Source organism: Eptesicus fuscus, chromosome 15 (assembly GCF_027574615.1).
Source record: "Eptesicus fuscus isolate TK198812 chromosome 15, DD_ASM_mEF_20220401, whole genome shotgun sequence".
Taxonomy (NCBI): domain Eukaryota; kingdom Metazoa; phylum Chordata; class Mammalia; order Chiroptera; family Vespertilionidae; genus Eptesicus; species Eptesicus fuscus.
In genome coordinates, this window is record NC_072487.1 from 13,873,301 (window position 1) to 13,897,510 (window position 24,210).

The 24,210-nt window shown below is 36.0% G+C and overlaps 1 pseudogene; it reads right to left on the bottom strand.

The window, feature by feature from the left end:
* Nucleotides 1–273: 273 nt before the first annotated feature.
* LOC103297398 (acyl-protein thioesterase 1-like) lies at nucleotides 274–847 on the bottom strand (annotated as a pseudogene).
* Between the last annotated feature and the right edge of the window lie 23,363 nt (nucleotides 848–24,210).

Consider the following 24,210-nt stretch of genomic DNA (forward strand, 5'->3'; position numbering starts at 1 on the left):
TTCATTGTTTTGCTGAAATATATTTGGGAAAAAAGAAGCTAGCTGCTTCAGCTATTTTAAATCTAGTCTATTCTGGATGATATACCTACAAAACAGGTATACAAACTTCATAGATCATAAATTTCCCATGAGGAGATATTATTCAGTCTGTCATTGGTATGCATTTGCAAAAACATTTAAATGCTGCAAACATTACAAATTTCAGTATCGGGCACTGCACAAGGCCTCTGCTCCACTACAATAATGCTGGTGTGTACTTCTGCACAAGCCCCCTTAGTGATGCCCATCAACCGGGGGTAGGAGGTTATCAATGAATTGGTTGACATCCATCATTTCCTGTTAACAAGAGCTGTGTGTCATGCCTTCATTGGTTCCAAAGGTCACAATGGCCAGATTTACCAACGTTTTAGCTTTTCTACAGGAAGAGAACCAAACACTAGGGGAACTAAGGAGTTGAGATCTCCATGACACTGAAGAATAGCTCTATTAACTCCACTGATGGGACCCCAGGAAACGAAGCCACAGGGGAAGCCAGAAACTGAGTCAGGGACACCTGCCAGTTTTTGCTGTGTTAAGAGCAGTTTATCAAGATTAAGGCTCCTCCCTGAGAAAATCCACTCTGTTTGAAGAAATGCCATTGCTCACCTCTTTTTCTATCAAAGCGGTTACATTTTCTGCTGCTGGTTTAATTCCAGGTTCATCGTCCTGTGAATCTGGTGACAGCCCAATAATATCAAACCAAGGAGGCAGAGCCATGTTCATATGTAACATTGCAGGCATATCTGGGGCATACAGAGAGATGTATTTGATATATGAACTTCTGATACCTGCAAAGGCTCCTGCCCATCCATGCCCTGTATCTCCCAACCCATGAAGGAAAATGCCTGCAGCAGAGGCCTTCCTGGCCTAGGGCACCATGGATGGACTGACAGCGCATGTAAGAACCAGCAACAGTATTTCCTTTCCTTTTCCAGCCTTTACAGACATCCCTTCCACCTTCAAAGCCAGCAAGGGCGGTGGCCAGCGGAGTCTTTCTCATGCTTCATCACTTTGACATTGAGTGTCCTGCTTTCCTCTTTCCTGTAAGGGACCCTTGTGATTACACTGGAGCAGGAAATTCTCCTATTTGAAGGTCATTTTATCAGTAACCTTAATTCCAACCGCAATTGGAATTTGCGGTTGGAATTAAGGTTATTCCCACTTGCCATGTAACATAACATATTCACAGGTTCCAAAAGTTCAAAATGCGCACATCTTTGGAGGGGTCATTATTCTGCTGACCACAGTACTCCATTAGCCTAAGTTCCATGCCTAGTTTTAAACCTCTAAAACAAAGAACTGAATGTATCATCTGTAAAATTTGAGTTGAAAACACCTTTTTTAAAATAGTATTCATGACATACAGGGGCTGCAAAACTTTGTTTTTGGTTGATTTATTTGGATAATTTTTCTTAGTTCTCCATTTGATTTTGCATAAGTTAAAATAATATAGATTTAAGCTCTTAAGCAAACATGGATTCCATTTTTAGACTTGTATTAATTTTAGAAACAAAGGACAATGAGGGGTACTTATGAATTTTAATTAATTAGGTTCTAAAATAATGTAAATAAAATTTCAGAACCTAATGACAACTTCTGTGTAAGACATATTAAAAATGACAGCATGGTTTGGCACTACTATGTTTTCTTTAATTCTTTATGACCTTATTTATTTAACTTTTCAGGGTCAAAAAAAGTAATAGGTATTTGATTTGAGTGTATGAATTTTTAATGTACGTGTTTCTGACTCTAAGGCTGTCAGGACCTCCTGACCTTTAAGCTTGAAGTGATTAGATTAGATCAGCAGACAGGATAGCCATTGTTTCATGTGTAAACAAAAGCCTTTTTTTTTTTTTTGTCTTCCAAACTAGATTTGAAATTACCTGACATGGTAGAGATACAATTTAGACTCAATACCATAGAGTAATTAACATGATATTCATGTTACAATAATTTTCACTGATGCTGAGCAAAGATAGGTCAAAGCATGAGTTCTTCAAAGATCCAAGAGTCCCATCCTTTTGTTTATCTTCAGGACCTCAGGGTTAATTTTTGCTAACTCATTGGTTTGGAGAATCTTTTTGATGAGGCCAGAATGCTTAAAGGCATAAGTCAATGAATGAGTGGTCAAGGAGTCTTTATTTTATACTAGAGGCCTGGTGCACAAATTTGTGCACGGGTAGGGTCCCTCTGGGTGGCCTGCAGCGATCAGGCCAAAACCCACAGTCCAACGCCGCCTGCAGCTCCTACCTGCTGTCCCCGCTCATCCCAGCCCCACTGTGCCTGCCGCAGGCTTGTGCCCAATCAGTCCCAATCTGGAGAGGCTTGTGCTGCCACAGCAGTGCTCACCAACCATGAGCCCTGTGTCTGGCGTCCTCCCAAGGGGAATGGCCTGCGGGACCGGGCTGAAACCAGCTCTCTGACAATCCCCAGAGGGGTCCCGGATTGTGAGAGGGCGCAGGCCAGGCTGAGGGACCCCACCAGTGCATCATCGGGTAGGGGAGGGGTCACGGGAGGGCTCCAGGGCAGTCCGGCCCATCTCACTCAGTCCTGATCAGGCGGACCCCAGCAGCAAGCTAACCTACAGGTCGGAGCATCTGCCCCCTGGTGGTCAGTGCACATCATAGCAACTGGTCAACCAGTCAACTGTCTGCCCCCTGGTGGTTAGTGCATGTCATAGCAAGCGGTTGAGCAGCTTTAGCATATCATTAGCATATTATGCTTTGATTGGTTGTTCAGTTGTTCTGCCATTTGGTCTATTTGCATATTACCCTTTTATTATTTTATATGTTGGGCATATATTTGGAGCAAGAGTAACTATAGTAAAAAATTCTTTTAATTATTAAGCACATAAGGAAACTTCAGAACACAGGAGTTCACATCTTTCCCAAGGCTGTAATTGGTGAGCTTTTAGATATGATAATAAACTGACATTTGCATTGCTCAATTTATCTATAGCATTTTTTGCCATCCTCTTTGAAGTCAAATTGTATGGCTAGCTACTGAACCCTAATCATCTCTTGCTATACAGATCTTGTATACTCAATATATATCTTTTTTTTTCTGAGAAATAACTTCAGATTTCTGTTTTGGAAGGGATATATTTGTTCATGAGATTAAACCTTCAATTTTACATTTCAAACCAACACAAACTTTGCAAAAAGGTTTAAAAAAATCAGGTTTTCTTTATATTGTATGTAGATTACATGAATGGGTTTTATATTTTTTAAATCAGTTATCTTTCATTTTGTTTTGCTTAGAATTTGGTTGCTTTGGTTATTGAGATTTAGAGAGAAGGTTAAAAACTGAACTTGGATTGGAATAACGGCTCTACATTTTTAAGATCTCTGTCATGTTTTGGATATAAGTGGGACATAATAAAACATTCTAAATTACAAGATTAAAAAAGATAACACATTTAACTAACGTAAGTCTTGCTAATATATACTCAAGGACTCTTCTTTCATTGCTTTTTGTTTTGTTTTGCATTTTCCTTCTCCCTTTTTTAGTTACTAGCGTGGTAAATTCAGGTTATTTTTCCAGGTTTAATTGTGTTGCTTTCTGCTTAGATCTTACGGTTGCATAGGGTGAAAAGTTGGTTGTTGATATTTAGTGTTATCAAATAAAGGATGCACATGGTTTAAGGCTTTAAATATACAGTATCACACAGGAGTAAGGAAAATTAGAGGTCCCCAGTACTTATAGGCCAGTGAAATAAATCTTCAGGATGGCAATTTTAGGATATATCCATTAAACCAAGAGAAATAAGTAAAATCATTTCTTAAATCATGTTAATGACTTATTTAGTAGCACTGGCCTACTTAGCGGTTAGTATTTCCATGTAGTCATGGACTTTTCTCTGGAGAATTAAAATTTCCCTCCCATTAATTTCTGTGCATTTCAAAAGCATTTGTGTCCCTTAAATATAATACTACCACTCCTACCTTTGGCCTCTATTGACTGGTAAAAATTATTGTCTGCACATATCTTTTCATTTATTTGTATACCTTTGTTCATGCCATTTGTGGTTATTTCAGAAAAGAAGAATCCAGAACATGTGCTTCTTTATATTTTCATGTATCTTTGCATATAGCTTCTCAATTGCCTTGTACATGACTTTATATTCTGTTGTAACCACAGTTTTCCTTTGCACAAAAGATTTGCTAACAAGAACTCTGATTTCTCAAGTGAACCCAAACATTTCTAATTAAATGTGTGTTTAATATTTTTCAGAGAAAAATGTCTACGCTTCCAATAAAATTAGTAAGCAGTACATGTATATTATAATAACAATGGAGTTTGGTGACTTTCAATCTTTGGATAGAAAACTCCTTTTGATAATTAACTAAGAAAGTCTTGCAGAATTCTTGTGTTTTAATTTCCATTATTCTATTTTTGATGATTTGTTACACTTAAAAGTGATTAAGATAATATTTTCATAACTACAAAGGAAATGTCAGGAACAAAGTTTGCCTTTAATTTAAACTACTTATTTTGGGGATATTTTTAATAACTTAGGTGATTTTTAAATTGGTCCATATGCCATACTTATCCAATTTAACTATAAGATTATTGTGGGCTGAAACTATTTTTATTTTATTTTTTTAGTTAGCCTTGCAGCAGCACATGAAGCACAATAATAACTTGTGTTTATGAAACACCAGAGTAAATTGAATGTCTATAAAATAAACCCAAAATAATCTTCTACATGTTCCTCTTTTTTTCTTAATTCTCTATCACTTAAGCATAATTTAGAATTTGTCCCAACTCAGTTTGTAAGAAAACCCCAAAGAAATGACCAAATTACATACATACCTATCAGAAAACCTTTTACCATGTTATCAACAAGATGAACACACACACACACACACACACACACACACACACACACACACACACCCTTGGTTAATCTTCACCTGAGAATATTTTTCCATTGATTTTTAGAGAGTGGAAGGAAGAGGAAGAGACAGAGAGAAACATCAATGTGAGAGAGACACATTGATTGGTTGCCTCCTGCACACACCTCAACTTGGGCCAGGGAACCTGCAACTGAGGTATGAGTCTTTTAACAGACTTGAACTCAGGACCCTTCAGTCTGTGGTCCAGTGCTCTATCCACTGAGCCAAATCGGCTAGGGCAACAAGATAAATATTTTAAATACAAAACTAGAGAAAGTAGATTTAAAAAACAAAATTTGATATAAAAGTATATCCCACAGAAAAATGAAGTAAAAGGTTAAGACATTGCAAAGTAGGGGTGGGATATGCAAACACTTGTTATTTGTTATTTTCCATAACTTACAAGTAGCTCATTCCTTTTACCTCCAACAGTAACATTTGTGCAGAAAGGTCATTTTCATTACCCTTAGGTTTGTAATTTCCAGTCTCCCTTGCCCACAGGCATTATTGTTATTTACAATTTTTCTTAGTCCTATGAAAAAACAAAACAACCGTCAGTGTAAGGCTAATATATGTTAAGTGCCTTAGGCACATTTCAATTAAGTTTTAACATAGTTTGGAAAATTTCCAAAACATTTAGTGAATATCACTTTTAATCACTTGCATTAAAATTAATAACAAGTGTTAAAAAGTAATATAACAAGGAGCTGGGGAAATTGAATTCTTAGTTTCTAAAGGGCTAGCTACTTGTGCTAATGTAGAATTTCACTGCAATCCAGCCCATGCCACCTGGTCCCATTAAATACTGCATATTTTTGTGGGTAAAGGACAGGAGTTATGTACAAATTAATTTTGTTTTAATATTTTCATATAGTGACCAGATTTCCTAGTTACAAAAAATAATGAACTGGTATGTGAACAAAATTAAAAACTTTCAACTAGATTCATCCATCCTTTTCAGTTTCCGCTTACTGTATTTTTTCATTTTAATTTATCTTTATTGTTGAAAGTATTACAGATGCCTCCTTTTCCCCCCACTGACCCCCTTCACCCCACTCCTGTCCCCTCCCTAGGCCTTCCCTGCACTGTTGTCTGTTCAGGGGTTATACATATATGCATATGCATTCATTGTGTAATCTCTTCCCGCACCCCACTTCCTCTGAAATATGTCAGTATGTTGCACACTTGAATGTCTCTGGATCTTTTTTTTTTTTAATATATTTTATTGATTTTTTACAGAGAGGAAGAGAGAGGGATAGAGAGTTAGAAACATCGATGAGAGAGAAACATCGATCAGCTGCCTCCTGCACACCCCCTACTGGGGATGTGCCCACAACCAAGGTACATGCCCTTGACCAGAATCGAACCTGGGACCTTTCAGTCCGCAGGCCGATGCTCTATCCACTGAGCCAAACCGGTTTCGGCGTCTCTGGATCTTTTATGTTCATCAGTTTATTTTGTTCATTAGATTCCACATTTAAGTGAGATCATTTGATACTTAACAATATTTTACAGAAATACTTAAAGATGACCTTTTCTGAATCCCATTCATGTAAGTAAAAATATACCTTTCAAATGAAAAACTGTGCCATTATAGAAATGCTAAAACCATTCATTATAAGAGGAACCAATAATGAAGAATTGTATCTGTGAGATTTTTCTAAAAAAAGTACAAATAAGAAATTAAGTTGAATATATTGTTGAAATATAAAAACATAACATATTATGATAACCCACATTTACCTCTCAAAATATTATATAGAATATAAACTTGAAAATGAAACCAAACCATTGGCTTTCTACTCTTAGTATCCCTTTAGTTCCTTAAAAATAAAAAGGCCTTCAATTGCATACCAGTTTATAATACTATTGGCATTATGTACAGCATTTACAAAAGTAATATTTTATAAGATTCAGTCTTATAAAATTTTTAACCTTATAATATTTTATAAGATTCAGTCTTATAAAATTTTTAACCTTTTAAAGATAGCACAGATAAACATGATTTTTCTCCATTTCTTCCATTCAAGTCAATGCTGTATATGTAAGGACCACATAATGGAATATGAGCAATTTAATGATTTTAAATAGAGTTATGATGCTGGAATAGTAGCAGCATTTTTATTAAATATAATTCAAAATGTTTTGATTGCTTGGTTCTAAATTTCCTTCAAATATAAAAGAAGGAAAAATGATATTACACAACGGACACAAAAATGCATAAAGATAAAACTCTTTTCTTTGCAATGGGAATGGCCTTTTTATTGTCAATTTTCTACTTGCCTATCTTTCATGAAAACCCATTGAATACAATTAAACTGCCACTCCAAGAGGAAAGGACACCGAGACCAAAAGAGTTATCTCAGAAAAAAATGGTAAGGATGATTATGACATAGTGCCTGGAGTAAGGTGAGGCAACATTGGCCATAGATCAACAGTAGTGACTGTCATGCTAGCAGGACCAGTAGGAACAGACAGTAGCTTAATACCTGGCATGGCTAGTGAGGGTCTAAGAGTGTGAACTCTCAGACAGGTCCGTGGGAGAGGGTGGCTGGGAGAAAGCAACCTAGAGAAAGTACTGAAAAATGTGGTATGAGAAAAGCATCCAGGTTCATGTTTCCCACTGTTCATATTTCGTGAGAAAATGAAAACTGGTGTTATGGTGTGTATAGTAGAGACTCTGACAGAAAATTTCATTCCCCAGGTGTTGTTTTGTCTGCCTTTTCCATTACAAAAACTCATTTTTACTTTCCAAATCTGGGGGAAATGTAATTTTGCTCCACCTTCTTTTTAGTCCCCTAATTCTCAAGTAAAGTCATTCCTTTCTTTGCTGCCCATAGTAATTCTCTCTCTCTCTCTCTCTCTCTCTCTCTCTCTCTCTCTCTCTCTCACACACCATACTTTCTCTCACCATAGATTAATCATCTCAAAGAAAGGGTCAATACCTATTTAATTTGGCATCCTTAACCCCTAGCACACTGACTGACACATAATAGGTGCTCTAATATATTTAATGAATAAATTATTTAAGCCTTGTAGACAAATAATATAAGATTAAAGGATAACAAGATCAGAACACTAGCCAATATCCAAAGTTTTTGAGGAAAAATGGTTCACATATTTGAAAGAGATTCTAAGTAAATTTCAGCAGAATTTAAAACGTTTCTGGATTCAGTGTTCTTCAAAGATGATTACTACACACAGAAAAAGATGACAGATTCATATGAGGCTAGTTGGGGTACACTTAGAATCAGTATTTTGCCACATTTGCCAGTATTTTACTAACCCTTAATAGGGTAGAGTTGCCAATGAATAGAAATTAAATCATTCTTCATATATTGTAATCAGTTATAAAGGCATGTAAATTACAATTTGGTGATCATTGTGAAACTCTTCCATATAGTTTGATTGTTCTCAATTAAGTTGTTTGCACAGTTCCAAATTAAAAAATTAACATTTTAAACTATTTCCCTAGCTAGGAATCTGATTTCTTGATAAATTCTACAGTACCTGAATCTGTTAGCATGGTTCATATCTCCATAGAAGACTGAATAGAAGAAGTTTTAAATTGCATTATTTCCAAAGCATAACACTTATGGTATACAGTATTTTTAATTAGAAATTAGGAAATAATTTATTTTGAAATATTATATGGTTATTAATAAACAAATAGCATATATAGCATAAGTTAAGTATTTTTCATCTAAGGTTATATATTGATCATAGACCAAGTAAAGTGATTCTTAATGTAAGTAGACAGTGAGAACTTGAGCAATGTTTATTTTTTTTACTCTTGTTTCTAATTTGATTTCTCTAAAACTTTGGTCTCTATTTCCATAAAAGCTTTATCCTATGTGAATTAAACAATTCTTATTGATGAAGAAAATACATCTTTAAAATTGTTTCCTGGAAGATAGCATCAAATTTTTGACTTCTTTCCAGTTACCTTTAAAGTATAATGATAATGCATCATTACTAATCCATATTGCAGTTGAACTTGAAACCTTTAGACCAAGAATTATATATTGAACATCTATATTCATGATTCCTGTAATTTAGCAGAGTATTTACCTCTTGGTCATCTGTGAGCAGACATGGGGAATTCATATGAACATAGTTGTAGGTTGGTTAGGATCTTTAGGACAAACATTATATGCAATTCAATTCCTTTAAGACTGATAATGCCCACAAGAAAATGTGACACAGATTATACAAGAGTAGTCAATGGTTCTTTTGCTAAGTAATTATGGTGTAAAGCTCATGCAACTAATTCTTTTTTTGTATTTAATTCCAATTTTATCTTTGATTCTTAGTAACTTTAATCAATTAGGTAAATACCCATGGTTCACATGGAAAAAGATTGGCTATGGTTCACTTAGCAATACATTTGGGTTAATATGGGCTTAATGGTTTGAAAATATAAGTGGATAACATAGCATTAGATTAATTTTGCCTTTATAAGCAAAACCTAGCTAACACATGGATACATAGCTGTGCTTGTATGTAGAACCTGTACTATGAGGATGCCAGTTCTTATTACCAACTGGTCGTAGGCCAGACATGACAGGCACATACATGAATTTTTTTTTTTTGATGAGCAGACAAACTTGGTTGCTGAATCTCTCATCTTCACCTTTGGATGGACAAGCAAAAGGAAATGCCTCCCCCGCAAAATTCCTACCAGATTCTGCCATTATATTTCCAACACTTAGTAGGATGAGCTGACTTGACAGGAAATGATATCCAAACAAGTGGTCGTCTTCCTCTTATCTCCAGATATAAACACACAAGAGGTTCATTAGAGTCCTCTGTCAAGATCTTCAGGACACAGGACTCTGAAAATGGATGCAATTAATATGTAGTAATCACATAGTGATTGTCTAACCAGCTTTTCTCTTTTTATTGAAAATCATACCTTTTCCTTTGGGAAAATTTCATCTCTCTCTATTACAACAATGTAGTGACAGCGGCTAATTATAGCATCTAATTGCCTTGATAAAAATATGACACAGGTAAACCATTCACAGTCTAGTCCTGGAATTTCAAAAAACTAGAAACAGACTAATTCTTAAGTTTGAAATCAGAAAATAATGTTTCAACTCCAGGCTTACGATCTACAGAATAAAACTAATGGGCAGAGAGAAGCAGAGATGAGAGATGATATATGAGAGAGAGCACTTGAATCTCTAGTTCTAGTGTTTTCTGTGTCTTATTAAGGTTGTTTGATGGAAATGAATAAATAATTTTCCCCATTGTCTCAGCTAATATTGGTTGGGGTCAGTCACTTGCTGTTAATATAGTCCTGCTGAAGTGCAGATGATTTAGTGGCCCGTAGAAACATTTCCACCAGAAACTTCCATTTTCTCGTTCTCTGATGTCAAATACAGCATCAGGTGTGGTTCTAACCTCTAAATCTTTTATTTACTTTGAATTATGTATGTGCTTTGTCCCAAACATGCAAATGGCTAACCAATAAAGCTAATTTCAACCCCATTAACAAATATGAAATTGCAGATTAGCAATCAGACTGCAAAGAAAATAATATATTGCAATGTTTAGTGTTTGAGAAATTGTAGGAAATGAACAATTTCATATTCTTCTAGGGGAATTTTATATTTGCATCAACTTTTGTGAACAAATGTTAATAATTTACATCAAAACACTTTAAAAATATGTAACGTTTGACCCAATAATTCTGCCTCACGTGCATTTATCCTAATAAACAAATGGTAAGTGCATAAAAAGGTTTTTTCAGAAGACTGTAAATAATATTTTTATACTAGTGATAATGTGCAAACAATGTGAAAGTCAATAATAAGATATTATGCCCTGGCTGGTATGGCCCAGTTGGTTGAGGATCATCCTGTACACTGAAAGGTTGCTGGTTCAATTCCTGGTCCAGGCACATGCTCAGGTTTCAGGTTTGATCTCTAGTCAGGGTGTGTGCCAAAGGCAACCTATCAGTGTTTCTTAAATCTCTCTCTCTATCTTCCCCCCTCCCTCCCTCTCTTTTTCCCTTCTTCTCTCTCTAAAATCAATAAAAACATATTCTTAAAAAATCATAACAAAATAATAGGATATTATGATGTAAATTGCAATATATCGTAAATCGAATAAAGTACAGTCTTCTTAAAATAATGTAGAAGAATATTAAATGCCATAGCAAGATACTCATAAAGTTTTATATGGAAAGAGTATGTAGAAAACAAGTATTTACAGGGTAATTTTACCTTTGTTTAAATGGAAATTATATGCCTACTAAGATTAAAAATATATATGTTTCAGAATGCTAATAGAAATTATCTCTGGGCAAAGAGTTATTAGGTAACTATCATTGTTCAACTTTATTGTCTAAGTTTTTTCATGACAAATATTGTGAATTAGAAAATACAAAAAATCATATTTTAAGCCAAAAAATGTCATTCCACAGATACGTGGCACATTACTGATTGTGCAGAACTTTGGAAAGTTGACATCATCTTGTGAATGATGTACTTAGAGATTTATTTATTTGCTTTCTTTGTTAGACTGTGGGTCATGCCTTTTTAAAAAATCTTATGGAAAACAAACTCGTTGTGTGCAAACCATTATGCAAAGATATTGGTAAACTTGCTATAGGCCAGTGGTCGGCAAACTGTGGCTCGCGAGCCACATGCGGCTCTTTGGCCCCTTGACTGTGGCTCTTCCACAAAATACCCCGGCCTGGGCGAGTCTATTTTGAACAAGTGGTGTTAGAAGAAGTTTAAGTTTAAAAAATTTGGCTCTCGAAAGAAATTTCAATCGTTGTACTGTTTATATTTGGCTCTGTTGACTAATGAGTTTGCCGACCACTAGTCTAGGCCAAAGTAAAACACTTTGTATTCATGTGTGAAACAGATGATGGGAGGTGCCATGTACCCCCACTGTCACTGAGGAGACCCTCCCACAAGATGTGTGATGGGACAATTGAGAACCACCAGCACCATGCAGGGTACAATGCACCCTCAGTTTTGACACATTTCACCTTTAAATTTAGAGAGTGCTCATTGCTTGGGTCATTGGAACCTGACTTATGGCAAGATTTGTCTTAGGAACAAAGATCTTAACTTAGACTTTGAGCTCAAGTCACATGCTTTAGTACATGTATTAGAGATCTGTATAATAAAGTATTGGTCACAAGCCTAGACTAAAATAAAATGGTAACTTGTTTGTACTTTTCCTTTGAGTTTGTGTATATGTCATTTATCTCCTTTGGTAGCTTATCTGTACAGGCGGGGATGGATGTGTTTGTGATAGAATTAACTTATTTTTACATCCCCTAGAAAACAGCTTAAAAACCTCACCCATACTTCTGGCATAAATTTAGGAAACCCAAGAACACACATACACACAAATATACTGGAAAATTTTCATTCTATGCCTTCCTAACCCCTCCACGCCACTGGAATATTATCTATTGTATCACAGTCAACTAGAATACTTCTTAAAGTTTAGCAAATATTTGTTGCGTTAATTGCATAACATGATGAAAAAAGGAATCCATTGTATTTGAAAATAAGAGGTCATTAGTGATGATTACTAGCATACTTTGTTATGAGAGTAGAGAAATGCTAGGTTACTATAGGGCAATGAATATATGGGAAATGAGGAAATCACTCAGATTTTATTACGTTTTGCTGTACATCTCCAGAATATTCCCATAGACTTTAACTGTTTCTGAGTCTTATACAAAATCATTTAAATGGTTTCTTTATTATTCTTGACTTAATATCCCTCTGTTAAGTGGCAGGATGTCAAAGACTCTCCCCTAGCCTTCCTTCCTTAGGGTCTTCCATGGAGGGAGACATCTATTCTCACGTTGGACACCTCGATTGCTGTACTATATCACTCCTTTCTCTAGCCTTCACTCCTTTCCCCAGCCTGCAGGCAAATGGCTTTCTAGTATGGTGTTCAGCTTCTTTGAAAGGGGGATCCACATTAAAAGTTTTAGTGAATCTAGTGACACAAGGTCTTTAATTTTACCATAGACTTCACTTCTTCCCAGGACATATAGGTGCTCCTTGAGGACTGAGTTGAAGTGTTTTCAAACAAAGACTCTTCACCTGTTTACCCAGAGTGATCTTTGGAGACCCAGTGCTCTTTCCTACAATTTGGCTCCTTTAGGGAGACACAACATATCACGTATGTCTATTTCTCATCCTGTTTATAGTATTACAGTCTTTCCTCATGGGACTCTTGGGCATTGAACAACATCGTTTTTTTTTTGTTTGTTTTGATTTGGACTTTTTTGTTGATGTTAGGTGTCCTTGAGCATTTCAGACCAATTCTTGAATCAATGTCAGCCTGGAGTATAGAGAGAACCACTCTAGAGCTGTCCCTTTCTTTAATCAGTCATGTGTCTCAGTTTTGACTCATACAAGCCATTTACTTGGACATTTACAAATCAAATATATTTGCTTATATCATTTCTTCTTCAGAGAATTTAAGCTAGCTTATAACAAAAGGCATACTGGAACACCCACAAAAACAACAACAACAAAAAACACAAAAAACAAAAGGCATATTTAATAAATTAGTAGAATATGTATCAACAGAGCCAATACATATTTGGTCAACACAGGTAATGTGATTGAAATTTGGTCAACACAGGTAATGTGATTCATGTTTATATCTAAACATGCAGGAAGCCAGAATGAAAAGGGGACATACATCAGATGCTTAACTAAAGTGATTGGAAAGTAAAAACCAGACTGCTTTTTCAGGAGAAACAAATATACAAATAATCCTAACTAGACAGTAAATAAGATGCATTGAGGGAAAGAAAATGTCCTAAATAAAATGTTAACACAAGGCAACCATTTATTGAAATATTTGAGAAGCCTGTTGAGTTTGTCAAAATATTTTTCCCTAGAAACATTTAGGATTGTGGTGAACATACAAAATACTTTGTTTCCAAAATTAACTAGTCTACAAAGATTTCCCATCTTCCCATCATGATTAATTGACTTTACTTTAAAGTTCAGCAACATTTTTGTATGATTATTGTTAATTTAGTACCCTGTTACATGCCATGAAGCATGGCAAGCAGCTTAAGTTGGGGGTTCATCAGGTATGAAAATTTCAATTCTACTTAGTATTGTGTTCTCCATAATAAACAATGATTTTGTGTATTCTTTTATTGATTAGGGATTACTGGTATAGTTGATGAAAAGGGCTTAAATTATTATTATTTTTGTATTTGAAGGATTGGATCACAGCGGGATTGAAGTGGGGAGAGTGAAACAAAGAATTATCAAGAAAGGTGACCATGGTTATGGACAAAAATCACAAATCCTCTCTTGGGCATGTTAAGTTAGAGATGCTTGTTAAACATTCACCTTTTACTTAACCTTTGCAGCATTTCGTGGTGTCTAGCACTTCAGCAGTTCAAAAGCTTTTTTTTTTTTTTTTCTTGACTACTCCTCCTTTTCCTCTAATTATTGTTTGTCAGCATTTTAGTGTCCTCACTATTTAAATGCTGCTTTTCCCTTGTGGCCATCTGTTTCCCTAAGTTATCATGACTATACAGACTTCAACAACTGTATGTATGCTAATGATTCCATAGTATTTTTTTTTAGCATAGATCTTTCTCCTGAACTCTTAAGACCCACTGATGCAAGTCAACCTTATCCTACACATCTCAAACTTTTCTCACCAACTTTCCCCAAATCCCTGCTCCACCTTTCTCAGTGAATACATTTTAATATTAATTGAGTAACTAATACTCTGCCAAGCATTTTAAATCACTTTAATCATTTAATACATACAACAACTTGCTGAAGCAGGGAGGACCCCACTTATATATGAAGAAATTGAATAAACAAACAAACAAAAAAACAAAGTAGTTTCATTTCAATGCTAGATTTTCCATGAGAACAATATAAAAAGAGAACTTGGAAGTAATAACAATATTTCACAAAGGAAGTATAAACTTACAAGATTAGGGCTTCTTCTTTCCAATTACAAAAGTTTAAGCTCTGGCTCATCACACCCTCCTCCATTTTCTTAGCAGGCTACTGATGAGAGTGATCAGAGACGCAGAGGCATCCAGTTATTTTGTAATAGTGGAGAGCAACTGCGTGTGATGAGCGTCTGGGGCACAATGGAAGTCAGTATAGCTACATGTACAATGTCAGAGTTTTTTACAGCGCTTCCCAATTAACTTCCAGAGAGCCTGACTACAATATCGCCAGCTGCTCACTCAATCAATTTCTACACATTTTCCTGAGCTAAATGGGGCTTGCATGACTGAATTTGCATAGGAGTTTTCTCCAGTTGCAATGTCATAACTAGTGAGTGAAGTATTTGGAAATGACTCTTTTTTTTTGTGTGTGGGACATGCTCTTTAATTTTACATCATCCCTGTCTCTTTCTCTGACATTGCTTTGCATCTCTGAAATTTGTAAATTTGGAATGCGAGTCAAAAACTTAGTGATGAGAAGAATAAGGCAAACTCCCCTCATTTCATAATTTATTTATTCATATTTTTTCTAGGTACAGATTGTTTGTCTATTATGTGTAAGGTACAGATTGATCCTCTATTATGTGAAAATAAGAAAGAGTTCTTGAGATATGGATTTAACATTTTAGGGAAGAGTCTGAAAATATACAATTAAAAATAAGATAGAGAGGCTCTGATTTAGGGAGGGTAGTCAGAGAAATGCTCTGTAAGAAGGTACCTTCTTTAAGCTGAACCTGAAGGACAAAAACGAGTCAGAAATCAGAAGACTTTGGGGAAGAGAATTTGAGGCAGATAGAAAAAAATGGCGGATCTCTTTAGTGGACTAGAGATCATTAGGTACAAAACTGACAGCTGGCCAGTGTGATTGCAGCATATAAGATAGTTAAGTGATAAGAGACAAAATGGGAGACTTTAGCAGAGAGTAGTCCATTCAGGGCTCTTAAGATCATGCTAATTATTTTTACTCTACACGACCTGGGCATTCAAATGATTCTTTTTGCTTATCTTCATTGTTCTAAGATAATGGATCAGAGAAATGCAAGAGAGGAAGAGACTGACAATTGCAGTGATACAGGGGAAAGATGCAGAACTGAAGTGAAAGAAATGATAGTGATGCTAGCAGTAAATAGACAGGTTATGTTATGTTTTGGTGGCTGAACTAACTGAATAGATGTTTTAGATTTTTTTTTGTGTGTGTGTGTGCAAATTATGATTGTAAACCTCAACTTTGGCTATAGTACCTTGTTAATTTAACACTATAAGAGATGTTTCCATCATTTATTCTAAAAGGATATTACATCTTATCAAGATCAATAGTTTATGTTACCTAACTTTCCTGGGTAAAACTATAGCCAGATAGGTAGGGGTGAAATGTTTTATAATGAGCCCATGGGAAGAACCATTTAGACATGTAGAAATGGCAAAGATGTGGAAACTGAAACATTTCTGCAGACAAAATAATGATTTTCCTAAACCAACATTCCTTCAAATTTGATGCCCATTGTATCTAAGAAGAACCAGGTATGTATAGAAAAATTAGAATTAAACCTAAATTAAACTTACAGATATATATTTGGGAAATACATCTGTCCTATTCATACACATGATACAAATTTCTGTATTGGAGAAAAATATGTTATTCTGCCTTTCTAAATTCTTTTGGCCGGTTTAATACTCAAATTGACACAAAACAGATTAACAGAAGAAAACAAACACATTTATTATGTATGTACATACAGGGGTTCCACAAAAATATGGAGTCCAGGGCAAATCAGGCAGTTGAGGTTTATCTGCCATGTTGAGCTAAGGAGAAAGAAAGCTCAGTTTTTGGGACTTCAAAGGACAGGAAAGTAATATACATGGAGTGGGCAATTCAAATGTTTGGTAAACAAATGATTGCTGGGCCATCTTTAACAATGGGACACAGAATGGACTTTGATCAAAAGGGCCTTGCTAGGCTCCTCCTTGTCTGTCACAGACTGGTTCATATTAAACTATAGTTTATCTGAGATAATAACTCCCTTCCTTGAGCAGGTTCTCTCTCTAAATTATAATTTTTAAAAATCTTTATTGTTGAAAGTATTACAGGGGTCCTCCTTTTCCCCCCATTAACCTCTTCCAGGCTGCCCTGTGCCAACCCCCAGGCCCTCACCACCTCATTGTCTGTATCCACAAGTTCTGTAAATATGCAAACAAGTTCATTAGTGGATCTCTTCCCGCCCACCCTCACCTACCTTTCCTCTGGGTTTCAACAGTCTGTTCCATGCTTCTATGACTCTGGGTCTATTATTGATCATCAGTTTATTTGGTTTATTAGGTTCCACATATGAGTGTGATCATGTGATACTTATCTTTCTCTGACTGGCTTATTTCACTCAGCATAATACTCTTGGATCCATCCATGCTTTTTTTTTTATTATTGTAAAAATAAACAGCTTAAAATAATGATATCCAAGAGGCATATTTTGGGGTGACAAATTATGCTCCCCCTCACTATAATGAACTATTATTAATAGTTCTTACTAAGTGACATACGAAGTGACAATAGAAAATTATTTACTAAAAATGGAAAAGAGTATAACACTCCAACTGCTAGTTGAGATAAATTCCATAAATGGAACTAAATTCTCATATTCTGCAACTCAACAGGTTATAATGCAACTGTTGAAAAACTTACGGAAGATTGGAAAAAAGATGAGATTTCCTCAGGTTTGCAAAAAATCATAGAAGAAAAGATTCTGAATGCAAAGAATACAGAGACGTACAATTATGGTAAAAGTGATTGGTCTCCCAAAGATTTCCGTGCCCTTAACCCTGAAACCTGTGGCTGTGTTACCTTATTTGGAAAGAGGACTTTGCAAGATGTGATTAAGTTAAGGAGCTTGCGGTAGGAAGATTACCCTGAATTATCTAGATGGGCCCAATGAAATCACAAGAGTCATTTTAGGAGGAAAACAGGAGTATCTGAGATAGAGAATAAGATGTGATAGAACTAGAAGTCAGAGAGACAGGGAGATTTGATGTTATGCATCAGGCTTTTAAGATTAAGGAAGAGGCCATGAGCCTGGTGAGGAATGCACGTGGACTCTAGAAACTGGAAAGGTCAGGAAAACAGATTCTCTTTTTTAGTCTCAAAAAGAAAGACAGCCTAACCATCTCATTTTGGACTTCTGACCCCCACTCAGTTTATGATCTTTTTTAATTTTTTTATTTTTTATTGATTTCAGAGAGAAAGGAAGAGGGAGAAATAGAAACATCAATGATGAGAGAGAATCATCGATCAGCTGCCTCCTGCACGTCCCCCACTAGGGATTGAGCCCACAACCCAGGCAAGTGCCCCTGACCGGAATCGAACCCAGGACCCTTCAGTCTACAGGCCGAGCTCTGTCCACTGAGCCAAACCAGCTAAGGTAGTTTATGGTCATTTTTCAGGGCAACAATACGAAACTAACACAATATTGAAAAAAAAGAGAAAATATGAAAAAACCCCATTATACAAGAATAGACATTTAAACAAAACTAAAACTGAGATTGATGTGTTATTTAAAGCAGTATGTAAAGCAAAACAATAAAACTATTAGAAATATGGATTGTATGCAATATGGTATCTGAACTACAAATACAGAATAGTCAGGAAAAATGTAAAATGTCAGATGAAGAAAATAATAATCCACACTTAATACAAAGCATTTAAATGAAACATTTGGAAGTTTATATGTAGATGGTAGACAAGAATTATTATTTAATAAGATGTTATTTTCAAAAGTACTTTTATCATTGCATCCACAAAGCTTCTACATTCTATAACTTAGATCATTTATAGTAAAAAATCCCAGGGACTTCAGTTCATGATCAATAATAACGATTAATTGGAAAGGTTCACATAGTCAAGTCATAAAAGAAGATAGAGAAAAACTTATGGAAGATTGGAAAAAAGATGAGATTTCCTTAGGTTTGCAAAAAATCATAGAAGAAAAGTTATGAATGCAAAAAACACAGAGATATACAATTATGGTAAAAGAGAATGGCCTCCCAAAGGCCATGAAATGTTATATATATACTAGAGGCCCAGTGCATGAATTCATGCATGGGTGGGGTCCCTCTGGGTGGCCTGCAGGGATCAGGCTGAAAACCGCAGTCCAACATCACCTGCAGCTCCTACCTGCCGCTCCCACTCATCCCAGCCCCACTGTGCCTGCTGTGGGCTTGTGCCCATTCAGTTCTGATCAGGAGATGCGAGTGCTGCAGCCATGAGTCCTGCGTCTGATGCCCTCCCAAGGGGAGTGGTCTGAGGGATTGGGCTGAAACTGGTTCTCTGACACCCCCCAAGGGGTCCCAGATTGCTAGAGGGTGCAGGCCAGGCTGAGGGACCCTCGATGGTGGTCAGTGCACGTCATAGCAACAGGTCAACCAGTTGACTGTCTGCCCCCTGGTGGTCAGTGCACATCATAGAGAGCAGTTGAGAAGCCTTAGCATATCATTAGCATATTATACTTTGATTGGTTGTTTGGTTGTTCTGCCATTCCGTCTATTTGCATATTACTCTTTTATTATATAGGATATATATATAAATGTGTATATTTATATATATATATATAAATTATTTAGCATATCTTACATATATTTTAAAGAGGAGTTTTCTTAACTCAAAAGAAATACGAAAATCAGCCACTTTAGTTGTTTAATATGATTTCTTGTGTTGTACATTTTCATTTTAGAATATTGTGCAGTGGTGTTATAGCCTGATCCTATCATAGTGAATTCAGGAATAGTTTGAATCTATCCTATATAATAAAGAGCTAATATACTAATTAGACCAAACAGCAGAATGACCATCTAGACATCCTTCCGAACCATCGTCTGGATGACCTTCCGGACGAAGCTGGGGCTGCGAGGGCTGGCCAAGGCTGTGAGGGCTGAGCCCCTTGCATGAATTTCGTGACTGGGCCTCTAGGGAAGAAACAATTTCTTATGGAAAGTTTCAGACAAATCTTTGTTAAGTCACTTTATCCCCATTAAAACTATAGCTTGTGTAGCCAATGGTATAAAATAATGACTCATTTCCAGACAATTACAAGATTTTCTATTATCCCTAGTTCTTTTTAATTTCAGCTATCCTCAAATGCTGAAAATGTACCTGTATATTTTCCAAGAAATGAGGATAAAGGTAGAGGTCCTCTCATCAACAGTTACCAGCAATGGCAGAATAGATATACCCAAACCACAGCAAACTTCTGATTAATAAAATGGAATCACTTGTAAATCAGTGGTGAAGTGTCAGGTCCTTGAATGGGTTGGAGGATTTATTCTGATGAAAGAATGGCAATAAAGAAGCATGTACAACTGAAATGGGGATGGAAGTAATTAAGACCTCCTTTGAAAACAGAAGGATAAATGAAAGAGTTGGGTAAGGCTAGAGTGTTAATAGGAATTTAAAAAACAGCTGTAGAGCATTTGTCTTCTTGATTGGCCAGCTTTATGGAGTTTTCTAAAGGCAGCATTCCATTGAAAACACCACGGTAAACATAAATATTTCTCCAAATGGCATGATAATTACTTCTGGAATCAGATGTCAGATATAAAAATAACACCACATTTAAAAGTCAATAGAAAATAAATATTTTTCATAGTGCCAAGTTGAATATTAACTTTGAAATAGTTAAATACTGCCCTAGCCAGTTTGCTCAGTGGATAGAGTGTCAGCCTGGGGAACAAAGTGTCCCGGGTTTGATTCTAGTCAAGGCTACATACCTTGGTTGGGTTGGGGGCTCCTCCCCACCCTGGGCCCTGGTCAGGGCACATGCAGGAGGCAATGATCAATGTGCTTCCCTCACATTGGTATTTCTCTCTCTCTTTTACTCTCTCGAAAAATCAATGGAAAAATATCCTCAGGTGAGGATTAAAAAAAAAAAGAAATAGTTAAATACTACAATACAGAAACAAAGTATGTCAGGTTATTTAAATCAGCATCATAAAAATTAAAATGTTTGAGGGTAGATTTAAAGTTCCATTGGCTCACATTTTTATACTTAGTGATTTTATCTTAATTCTTACTATCCTTTGTAGTCCCACTCAAATCCCTGTCCTAAACATTTTGGCACTGTTGCCACAGCTCCTTATTTTGCTTACAATTTGTATTGTGCTGTTAGTACACTTTTAATTTATATATAGCTTATATTCCAAAATACATATAAGCTTTTTATGAGAAGGTAATAAAGATGAAAGAGTTCTGGTTTTTGTATTCACAGGAGAATAATGAGTTAAGAATCTTTAAGTGACTGAAAAACAGATCCCAGATTGCCTAAGCAGAAAAAAATAAAAGGAAGGGAAAGGAAAGAAATGAAAAAGGAAAGAAAATAAAAAATGAAGAAAGTAAAAGAAAGAAACTAAGACACTTACAAAGCCAAGAACCTAGAAGGATAGAGGAAACATTTTTTTCCTCCTCTACATTCCAATGGACTGGAAGCCTAAGCAAGCAAACCCCAAATCTAAGCCTGTAAATGCCCCAAGGTTACAAAAATAAAAATGCTAAGATCAACCAATCACAGCCAACTGGGCTTTAAGCTATGTCCAATCAACAATTTCCTTTCTTTGCTCCTGCACTATCTCTATAAAAGTCAAATCAATTTTTGCTCAAATAAACTCTTAAGATTGTTTATATGCCTCAGTTTATCTTTTAACACAGGTAACACTGTGCTTTAAGAATTTTTAATCAAAACATAATTTTCTCTCTTCATTTTTAACTCTTCATTGGTGAGCTCTGAGCTGGTTCTTACCTCATGATCCCAGGGCAACACGCTTTCCTTTTCATACCCGGAAGGAATAGCTAGAGTACTTTCCCCATAAATACCACAGAAAATAAATCTCACTGTTTTTCGTGGCCTCTTACTGGGATCTTCTTTGTATCTGTCCTAATTATTTTGGCCAGAGGTGTTTAATGAAATGGTTAGAGAGTCTTAGTTCCCAAGCACCACATCTGAACTAGGCGTGGAGAAAATCTAGCCTCAAACACAAGTGCTGAGGATGGGGAAACAAGGTGTGTTCATAGAAAGGAATGTTAGGTTCATTTACCAAAAGAGCGAGTGGGCACCATGTATACAAACAAATTTGTTTTCTGCAGAAAAAAAAGTAACTTTATTTATTTAATAGACCCCCCCCTCCCCCCAACCCCTCCCCACAAAACCCTATAAAAATATAAGGCAAAACATCAGCAAAATACTTTAAAGGTTAAAACAAAATGAATAGTGGAATAAAATAAGAACAAATATGAATCAGGTCAAATTACAACTAAAGTGCAGTAAAATAAATTAGACTAAAAATAGAAGCTAAGAAAATTTTAGTAAAAACGATTGAAATATAATAAAACAAATGAACCAAATAGCTAATGTTATAATGATAAAATAAATATTATAATTATAAAGTAAAGCAATATACAACTTGATTCAAAAATTAAATTAATAAAACTTGGTAGGTTAACATTATCAAATAATAAAACAATTAAAAAGTTATTTTTAAAGGGTAAAGGAAGTAAATATTAAAATAAGCTACCATGAAACAAAAAGGACTTTTTAAAAATTAGAAATTAGTTTTCAAAAATTCAAAAGAAAATGGGTATTCAAGCTCAAAGCTTACATTTCTGATAAAGGGTCACAGGTTTCAGAAGACACTATCATATTTTTTTTGTAAGACAGTATCTGGAGGGGAAAAATGTGGTCAGAAATACACAAAACATGTGGTTGCCAGAGGTGGGGGTCGAGGGACAAGTAAAAATAGGTGAAGGGACTCAAAAAGGACCAGGTTTTTGACTGTGGGTGGTGGGTACCCAATGCAATAGAGAGGTCATATATCATAGAAATGTACATTTGAAACCTATGTGACCTTATTAACCAATGTCACCCCAATAAACTTAATTTTAAAAAGTACAGACTTCCAAATATAAAATAAGTCAGTCATGATGTATTGTGCCCCATAGTGACTACAGTAGATACTATATTGCATATATGAAGGTTGCTAAGACTAGATCTTAAAAGTTCCTATCACAAGAGATAAGTTTATAACTATTTTTGGTGAAAGATGCAAACTAGACTTATTGTGGTGGACATTTTTCAATACATATACAAATATTGAGTAATCACATTGCACATCTGGAACTAATATAATATGTCAATAATACCTCAGTCATTTTTTAAAAAGACACAGTTCATTGTAACACAGGTGATAGAAAAATGTACTGAATGCCAAGGCTCAGGGAGACAGGACAGGGTTCTTTCTCACCTCTTATTTCAAACTGGTTCCTCCCGTGTCCTCTGTTTAAACAGAGTCCTCAGAGAATATTCTTAGGAGCTCATGTGCTTGGAGTGCCTTCTGAAACCTGCTTCCTTTGACCTGTTTATTCTGTCTTTGCCCATAATTCTCTGCTCTTGGACTTCCACCTGCATCATTGCTTTTTTTTTTTTTTCAGGAAACTTAGATTTCAGAGAGATTGTTTTCAAGATATAATGTAATATATATATAAATATATATATATATATATATATATATATATATATATATATAGCCTATATAATAAAATGCAAATTGACCAAACAGCAGACGACCGGTTGGCAAGGAGCAGGGCCAGTGAGCAGGCAGCGCCAGGCCAGCCAAGACGGGTAATCAGGAGGTGGTGGCAGAGGGGCAATTGGGGCAGCTGGTGCCATCCCCCGATGGGCTCACAGGTCACCTCCCGTAGTCAGACATCCCTCGAGGGCTCCTGGTCTGAGAGAGGGTGCAGGCCGGGCTGAGGGACCCCCAACCCCGAGTGCATGAATTTTCATGCACCAGGCCTCTAGTTATATATATAATTGATTTCAAACAGAGGAAGGGAGAGAGAGAGATAGAAACATCAATGATGAGAGAGAATCATTGACTGGCTGCCTCCTGCACACCTTCCACTGGGGATCGAGCCCACAACCCGGGTATGTGCCCTTGACCAGAATTGATCCTGGGACCCTTCAGTCGACAGGCCAACGCTCTACCCACTGAGCCAAACCAGCTAGGGCATAACTTCTGACATTAATAGTGATATTTTTGAAAACCAGAGGAACTGAAAAAGCCAGTTCTAACATAATACTTGTTAATGTGGCATTGTACAGAGTGGTTAAACGAATGATTTTCAGGTGAGGGAATAAAAATTGGAAGGTCAAAAAGCTCGCCTAATGGCACCCAGTTTAACAACCAGAACTAAAGTATAAGTCCTCAGTTTTCTAATTCAATGAGTTTTCTACTCTGACTCAATTCTTACTTTTAGAGTAA